This window comes from Macaca mulatta, chromosome 14 (assembly GCF_049350105.2).
Source record: "Macaca mulatta isolate MMU2019108-1 chromosome 14, T2T-MMU8v2.0, whole genome shotgun sequence".
Taxonomy (NCBI): Eukaryota; Metazoa; Chordata; class Mammalia; order Primates; family Cercopithecidae; genus Macaca; species Macaca mulatta.
In genome coordinates, this window is record NC_133419.1 from 82,330,915 (window position 1) to 82,340,204 (window position 9,290).

The 9,290-nt window shown below is 35.9% G+C and overlaps 1 long non-coding RNA gene across 1 annotated transcript; it reads right to left on the reverse strand.

Annotated features, from left to right (window-relative positions):
- Nucleotides 1–220: 220 nt before the first annotated feature.
- Nucleotides 221–4,198, reverse strand: LOC106993424 (uncharacterized). Its single transcript, XR_001439649.3, has 3 exons — nucleotides 3,671–4,198; nucleotides 2,996–3,053; nucleotides 221–1,831 (listed from the first exon to the last, which is right to left on the reverse strand). It is a non-coding gene; the product is annotated as an uncharacterized LOC106993424 (long non-coding RNA).
- Nucleotides 4,199–9,290: the final 5,092 nt, after the last annotated feature.

A 9,290-nucleotide genomic window follows, 5' to 3' on the forward strand; every position in this document is an offset into this window, starting at 1 on the left:
TAAGATTCAAGTTTTCAATTCAAGTATCTTTTTACTATACTGGGATTCTGTTTTTGAAGCCATCTTCACTGCAAATTACTTAAGTGAAGGTTCACATTTCACTGCAGGTATCTTTAAGCATAAATAGGGTATTTTTAAACCAAGGCATAAATATATAGATTAAAATGCTTTACCAAAATAATAAATACATTCCTATCATCATCTTTTTAAACTATTTTACTGTCCCTAGAAATTTGTCTTTCTTTTTTTCTTGGCAAATGCATAGTACTATGTGACCATTTCAGAATAAAGAAGGTAAAGTTTTTTGAGGCATTAATGGAAACTATAAATACTAACCTATAAATACTAAACTATAAATACTAAATTTTCGACTTTTATGGATTCTGCAAAATCAATTTTTTGGCTCAATAGATGCCTATACCCTCATCTCTTCCCTAATTCAGAGAACTCTTTCGTCTTCCTCGGAAGAGGTAAAACTGTAGACACCGAAAACTATTTCAGAAAATGTATGTGAAGACCCAGATGTAGTACTTGCATCACTCGCAATACTTCATGCTAGGTGACAACAGAAGTTCAACTTGAAGCTCTATCCTCTAGGAGTTCCCTCCAGAAATCAAGAACTTAAGTTTAATAAGACATCATGCCATCCTGAGTCATGCATATGATCATATTAAACGATAGGAACCATTTCGAGTATCTTCTGTGTGTCAGACTTTTTTGTTTTGTTTTGTTTTTGAGACAGGGTCTCCCCGCTGTCTCCCTCTGTAACCCAGGCTCTAGTGCATTGGCATAAATATGGCTCACTGGAGCCTCGACGTCCCAGGATCAAGCAATCCTCCCACTTCAGCCTCCCAAGTACCTGGGACCACAGGCACATGTCACCATGCCCAACTAAAAAAAAAAAAAAAATTGTGGACATGGTGTATCACCATGTTGCCCAGGCTGGTCTCCAACTCCTAGGCTCAGGTGATCATCTGCCTCAGCCTCCCAAAGTGCTGGAATTACAAACGTGAGCCACCACACCCAGCAGCCTTTTCTCATATATGGCAGGACAGTTAATTAAATAAAGGTTTGGTGTGTGTCTGTGTTTTCTAGCTGTCTAAAAATAAGGAAGAATAACTGAAAGAAATGTCTTTCTCTGTTTATTATTAATATTCTGCTCTTCCTCTCCAATCCAGAAAGGCTTAAGTCCTGCAGTGCCATTTTTGTTTTTCATTCAGTGCGGAATACATACACTGAAAGATGTAATGTTTTTGTTGAAGGAACTGCTAATGATGGTGTGCGAATGAGACAAGCAGGGTCTCCGACATTGTGAGTACGGAAGCAGAACTGGCTGAGCTAGAGAAAGTTATCTTACGTCAAAAAGCCACATTTTTCTCAGGGAAATTTCAGCAAGTAACAGAGACCCACGTCCCACATTCACTCTGCATTGTAACTAGTGAACAGATCTTCTGATGTGTGACATATGCAGATAAAGAATTCTGTCCCTTCGAGTTACAGACTTCCAAGTTGCAATCATTGCTTTTCCGTGCTCAGCTTCATCAGTTGCTGGGATAATCCCATTTTTTAATAGAAATTTTACCTTAATCACACACCCATTGAAGAGGCTTAACCCTCTTTTTCTCCCTTTTTTGTTTGCAAGTTGCCCCTAGGAAAGAAGGTTTTGTGGAATCTCCAGGTGCTCTTCGTCAATGTGGAGATACTTCATGGAGATACAGAGCCATGGCCTACGGCCAAGTCTTCTAACTTTTATTTTTTTCCAGTAATAAAGATAATGTTACAGTTTCATCTTCCATTTTTTAAATGTTATTGTTCAAATTGTTCAGAAATCCTGGCAAAGAGAGGTACAATTTATTAGCCTCCTGTGGAGGCCGACAACAATAGTTACTCATTTACAACCTTTTTTTTTTTAAAGCTACCACACATAACGAATTATTCTAAGTACTGATCCTAATGTTGCAGACATGCACCTAAATAGAACCCTATGGTGGGTTTCTTATGATGATCAGAGTCACACTGAAACGATAGATAAGGACTTATATATATAGATATGCTTTTATGATTTTATTTCTCACTCAATATTTCAGTTATTGTATTTACCATTAGTTGGAGAAGGCATTTAATAAATATATATGGAATGAACATAAAAATCAATACAAGTTTTGGGTGGAGCACAAATATGTTTTTATACAGTCAGTCCTCCATATGTGCAGGTTCCAAGTCCAGGTATTCAACGAACTCTGGGTCAAAATATTTTTTTAAATAACAATTAAAAGTAACAAAAACACAGTGTAAAAACTATGTAAGTAGCATTTAGATTGTTTTAGGTTTGTGAAAGTTGGTTATACAGATTGTAACATTCTTGACATACCCAACTAAATCAAATTCAAGGGACCGGTGGGGAAACACACTCAGAGCACATTTACCTGCTCCAAGAATTAAACTTTCTACAAGCCCACCTGCTGAAACAGCCTTCGGTAACCTAAGACTAGTTTTACCTAATAGCTGCTGAAATGACCTGTCAGAGCTCTAAGGCTAGTTTTACATAGCACCATCACTCACCCATCAGTTTTTCCCCTCTCAAAATGAGCTTTTTTTCAAAACCATATGTGACATTTTCCTTTCTAACAAAACTCCCAATATTCTCTTTGTTCTTTGAACATGCCAAAGACCACCTATATGTGCATTCCTTAAATCACAGTTTTTGCTTCCCAAATAAAACATTTTAAACTTAAGAGATTCACCTCTATATATTATTTGACTTCAGTAGGTATTATAATTTAGAGACAATTTAAAATATATAGGAGGATGTGCATTGATATGTGAATACCACACTATATTACGTAAGTGATTTGAGCATGTATGAATTTTGGTGTCCATGGGGTCCTGGAACCAACTTCCCATGGACACTGAGAGACTGTGAGTAGGACAGGATTGGGTCCTTTCTGTGAAGACAAGCAAACACAAAAACCAAACTTTGAGGTCTGTCACTTACCAGCAGTTGGACCTCCTCGGCAAAAGCATTTAACTTTTCTAAGCCTCAGTTGCAATATCTGTAAAATAGGAAAAAGTAGTATGTAGCTTATAGCATATAACGCTATTCGCACAAAGGAGGATCTCAGGCACCAAAGCCTAGCTATTTAATGACTCATTTTTGAATCACAAACTAAATGTATTCATCGGACTCAATACCACTTGTCTCTTATATGAAATATCATGCTGTAAAGACACAACGGAAAGAAACAGTTTAAGTGTAGTATTTACCACTCACATCAGCAGTCTTGAACTGATCAAATGAAATACATTTGCCAGTTGATTAAGGAGAATTTCATCTTGGTTGCTTGAATATACAAGATAAAACGAGGAAAACATCTAAACCTGGGTCCAATCAGAATTCACTAATTTTGTGATAATGCAACCCTTTACTTTGAAACCAGTGAATATGAAAATGTTAACATAGTGAGACATATAGGTGTTTCTGAAAGAATCAATTTATCTTACAAAAGAGTAAGGGTGATTTAGTGATTAGCCCTTCATAACAAGTAAGCAGTCTTTAACCACATCGCAGCAATGAATTTCATTCTTATTTTATTCTATAGTAAAAGCAGTTACGTGAAACTAATATCCATAGGTAAAAAAAAAAAAAAGGAAAAAAAAAAAGGTCCCTTACTTGATGAGTCTGGAATTGGTTCCTTCCGGAGGGTTTTCAGTCTCGCTGACTTCCAAGGATGAAGCCGCGGACTCTCGCGGTGTTAGAGTTCTTAAAGACGGTGTGTCCGGAGCTCATTCCTTCAGATGTTCAGATGTGTCCAGAGTTTCTTCCTTCTCATGGGTTCGTGGTCTTGCTGACTTCAGGGGTGAAACCGCAGGCCTTCCCCGTAAGTGTTACAGCTCTTAAAAGGTGACGTGTCCCAAGTTGTTCCTTCTTCCTAGTGGGTTTGTGGTCTCGCGGACTTCAGGAGCGTAACTGCAGACCTTTGCAGTGAATGTTACAGCTCTTAAAGGTGTAGCGTCCCGAGTTGTTCGTTCCTCCCGGTGGGTTCCCGGTCTCGCTGACTTCAGGAGCGAAGCCACAGATCTTCCCAGCGAGTGTTACAGCTCCTAAAAGTAGTGGAGACGCCAAAAACTGAACAGCAACAAGAGCTATTACAAAAAGCATAAGAACAAACCTACCACAACCCAGAACAAGACCGAAGCGGGTTGCAGCTGCTGGCTTGGGTGGCCTGCTTTTGTTTCCTTATTTGGCCCTTCCCACATCCTTCTGATTGGTCTATTTTACAGCACTTTGATTGGTCCATTTTGCAGAGTGCTGATTGGTCCATTTTACAGAGTGCTGATTGGTCCGTTTTTATGGCATGCTGATTGGTACATTTACAAACTTTTAGCTAGACACAGAGTGCTGATTGGTGTGTTTACAAACCTTTAGCTAGACACAGAGTGCTGATTGGTGCATTTATAATCCTTTAGCTATACAGAAAAGTTCTCCAAGTCCCCACCGACCCAGAAGCCCAGCCGCCTTCACCTCTCAAGGATACAATGCACCAGAAAAAAAAAAAAAAAAAAAAAAAAATTACCTTTCCTGGAATGGCCCCATTTTCTGGGTTATTTAATTTAGTTTTCTGGGATGAATTCAATGGAGGGTGGGTTTGTGACACACCAAGCAACCCTATTCAGAGAGAAGGATCCCAGAAGAGTTGTCATGTCCATGAAAATGGGAAATGAACTTCTCTAAAACAGGAGAAAGCATATAGCCATTAAACTAAACAGAATAGTACATCGCCTAAAGAGATGTAGGATTTACCAAATTGAGTGACGTAACAGTTTGGAAACCAGATAAAAAATAGATAACACTGATATACAGAAAATGAAAGGCAAGATGAAAGTATGCCTAAATAATATTTCAAGAAGTAATTTCCCTAACTCATCCTATTTCTCTGTGTTCTTATTCTCGAATTTCAAGGGGGCTAACTGAGCCAGGGACATGTCCCTAAAGCAGCAGAATCACTCCCAGAACATGGAATCTAAACTGGATCTGTTGATTTCAAAAGGGCCTGTAGGGAGAGTGGGTGGCTTGGCTCAATTGCCATCTGCTATTTGTTTTGTTTCTTCCCTCCCCCCTCCCTCACTTTTTTTGGCTCTTTCCTAGTGCTACAGAGACTGACTCATTTCTAGTCAGCACCAAGTATTGTTTTAAATTTAAAAAATAATAATAAATTTCCACAAAAGGTATTGGCTTCAGCATTTTATTATCCAACCTCTTTTTAATGAAATAAATACTGTCCCACCAGGGGTTGTGGCAAATCCCCTACAATCCTAATTCAATTCTACCAGTGTTGATTGAGTTTATTCAATATATCAATTTAATATTATTCCTGTGCTTGAGGCTGTGAATAAGATAAGAATAATTCCAGTTCTCATGAAAACTTTAACAGTCCAGTGAGAAGGATCCTGTGCATAAATGTAATCACTGACTTAACTGCAAGGATGTGGTAGAAGGAGATTAAAGTATCAGATGCATCTGTCTAGATTGGTTGCCTCACACTGGACGCTTTCATGCTGATGGTTCACTGAGGTGTTCCAAGGAACCTGATTTCCACATCAACTGATCTACATGAAAACTCTACCCATGGTTCTCCTATCCCATCTTCCTTTTTACCACTGCCATCTTTCACTTTCACACTACACAGAAAAGTATATAATACTAAAACATCTGGAGCTTATCATAATGCATTGACCCGAAATGACAAAAACAGATAAACAAACAAAAACTCTAGGATGCCAAATACACAGAAAGTAAAAAACATTGGTGTCAGAGAAGTCTAATTTAATCAAAGCTCTATAATTCACCCACCATATCAATATAAGATGCATGTTCAAACATTTAAAATTTTTTGTTAATAATTACCAAAATTTATGTTATTTGTCTCAACTGTGCACTGCTAAGTGTAACTATAATGCAGTCTAAAATACTTTTTTGAGTATAAAATTTTTCAGAAAATAAAAAATCTGTACACTTCTGTTGTAGAAATATGATAGCATGATTGTAATGATGACATTCAAGTATAAAAATACATTACAGTGGGATAAAATTCTATGGGAGAAATAGAATAACAATTTCAAGGAGAAAAACAAGTAAAAACGTATTCGTATTTTTTAATTGATTTTTATAATTAACAATTTACTGTCATACTTGGAATTTGTTAGGTACATTTAAAACATTCCATGATTACACTCATTCAAGGATCTTATTTATCTCTTGTGCTTTTTCTTATAAAATCTGCTTTACCCATATTGATAGGACTACACTGCACTCCTTTTATTTGTATATCTTGGCATATCTTTCTCCATTATTTTACTTTTAACTCTTATATATACTTATCTTTTATATGTGTCTTTTTAAGTAAAATGCTCTAAAACACCATCACATGCTACAGACAAATCCTTCATGAAAGGATGAGTTCATTCATATGGCAAACTTCATGTTGTCTTATTTTAAGAAATTGTCACAACCTTCAGCAGTCACCACTATGGTCAACAGCTATCAATATTAAGGCAAAAAAAAATTACTAGCGAAAAGATTACTATTTGCTGAAGGCTCAGATGATTATTAGCATTTTTATCAATATATTATTTTTAAACTAAAAAATGTCAATTTGTCAATTTTAATCACTACATTGGAGTGGACATGTAGGTGCTTATATTTAATATGATTATTAATATTTTAAAGTCACTATTCCATTTGTTCTCTCTTTGTTTAAAAGATAAAGTCCCAGCCACATGCAGTGGCTCAGGCCTGTAATTCCAGCACTTTGGGAAACCAAGGCGGGTGGATCACGAGGTCAGGAGTTCAAGACCAGCCTGGCCAAAATAGTGAAACCCTGTCTCTACTAAAAATACAAAGAATTAGCCAGGTGTGGTGGTGGGCACCTGTAATCCCAGCTACTCAGGAGGCTGAGGCAGGAGAATCGCTTGAACCCAGGAGGCGGATGTTGCAGTGATCCGAGATTGCGCCATTACGCTCCAGTCTGGGCGACAGTGCAAGACTCCATCTCAAAAAAAAAAAAAAAGATAAAGGCCCATTTACTAATCTTTTAGTGGTTAAGCTGACAATTTCAGAATGCTTTTTTTCTTCATACAAGATACTTATTTTTACCTTCTACCTAAGCAATATCAAATAATTTAAAAATCACTTAGCCCCTTTTTGATATCAATGATTATGCACTGTCATCTGTTTTAATTATAGATACATTATAAATTTAAGTATTCTTGTTCTATAAGGTTAATATCCACTTCGATTTACAATAAAGTTACTATTTTCTTTATATTTCTTTCTGCATTTGAAACTCTGCACTTGTTATCACTTTCTTCTTCTACCCCCAAAAATTCTGATATTTCCTTTCATATGAATCTGCTGATGCCAAATTCTCTCAATTTTTTCTTACAAAAAATATTTCATTAGACTTCATTTTTGAAGGGTATAGAATCTGCTGAATTGAATTTTGGATAGAAAGTCTTTTGTTTCAGACTCTTATGATATCACTCCATAGTTTGTGTATACACACACACACACACACACACACACACACACACACAGATACGGTAACAGCCATACTAGTTCTATCAGGTACATGGCATACCAAATTGTTTAAATGTCGTTTTTGGAAAAAAGTAAGAAAATGCTAGGCTTCAGATTATTTATTGAAACACATTTTCAAATGTAATTTCTAGTATACACTAAAGCATAACAAAGTATATGAGGCAGTAAGACAGCACGATTAAGTATAAATAACCATGCCATACGTAACTTCTTGTTGTTCTCAATGAGAAACAGTTTATTTAAATTACCCATACTTCCCTTAGTGGAAAAGGGTCTATGACTCCTTTTCCTACAGTATAAATTATGGCCATTAACATTTTTTTCACTGGTTCATTCAGCAAAAATTTTTTGAGCCTAATATGTGACAGAAAAATGCTTATTTCACCAAATTCTAATTTATTACTCTGTGAACTCTGTAACTTCATGGAAATAATACAGGCCTACCAAAAAATATAATGCACCAAGTACAGTAATGTAGAAAATAATTAGTGGATTATATTGAATCAGATAGAGTCATAACTCAAGGAGCCTTCAGAATATCTTTTTCTCATATGTCAGAATTTGGGTTTAAGTGATCATTCTTCAATGTTTCTATCTTTGTAGGTCTTTTCTTTTTCACATTATTCTTCACCGCTACTCCCCAGTCACATAGAAGTACACAGTTTTCCCAGATTATACCAATTACTTCCATATCTTTATTAATTTGTACATGTTGTTTCTTCTTCTCTTTATAACCTCATTCTTCTTGAGTTCTCCTTTGTTTTTCAAGAAATGGGGCAAGTGGTAGAAACAAATTTACTAGGTAATCTATTAATTATATGACTCCTAGCCAACCTACCTCAGTTACCTGAATGTCATTATCATTGGCTATAATAAGAGAGTAGTAAATCCCTACAATGGCAATGGTATTGTGAAATTTGACTTTGATTATTTATACAACGTGCATATCATATAATAAGGTTCAATATGTGTTAACACTATTGATGTTGCTAGAACTGACTGCATTTGCTTATAATAGTCTTCTTGTGCATTTTTGTCCCTGTTGAATGTATGACTTATGTTTTATTAATCTATTCAGTACAATAAAGTAAATATAACTGAAGTTCATTCCTATGCTCCTTGCTACTAGGAAAATCCTAGAAAATATTGAGCACAGATATTTATTCTATCTTTCAACTTTTTAGTTTTTAGCAGATCACTTAAATCTCATCTTATTTGACTTCTAAGCAACCCTTGACCATTCAGCATGGTCTCAAAACGTATTTTATTTGTATTTTGTGTCCTGTGTGCTAAATTTTCTGAGCATGCGATCCCAGAAGTTCTTCTCTTCTATCGCTAAACATATTCCCTGGGTAATTATTTGCATTTGTGCACAGCTGCAAATGCCATAATCTATACCAGTGAATCTCAAATGTATATCTCTTAAAGAAAGAAAACACTGTCTCTTGAACTCAAATTGTTATGCTCATTTGCCAACCTGCCTACTTAAACAGTTCTCCAGGTATGTAATATTCAACATGATCATATTAATAATAAAGCCATTTTTAAGCATTCTTCTAAGCCTGTTAATCTAATATTCAACATGATCATATTAATAATAAAGCCATTTTTAAGCATTCTTCTAAGCCTGTTAATCTTCTACTTCCCTAGCTCAGTAAATAGTACCTATGTTATTTAGCCATGTTCTCAAGTC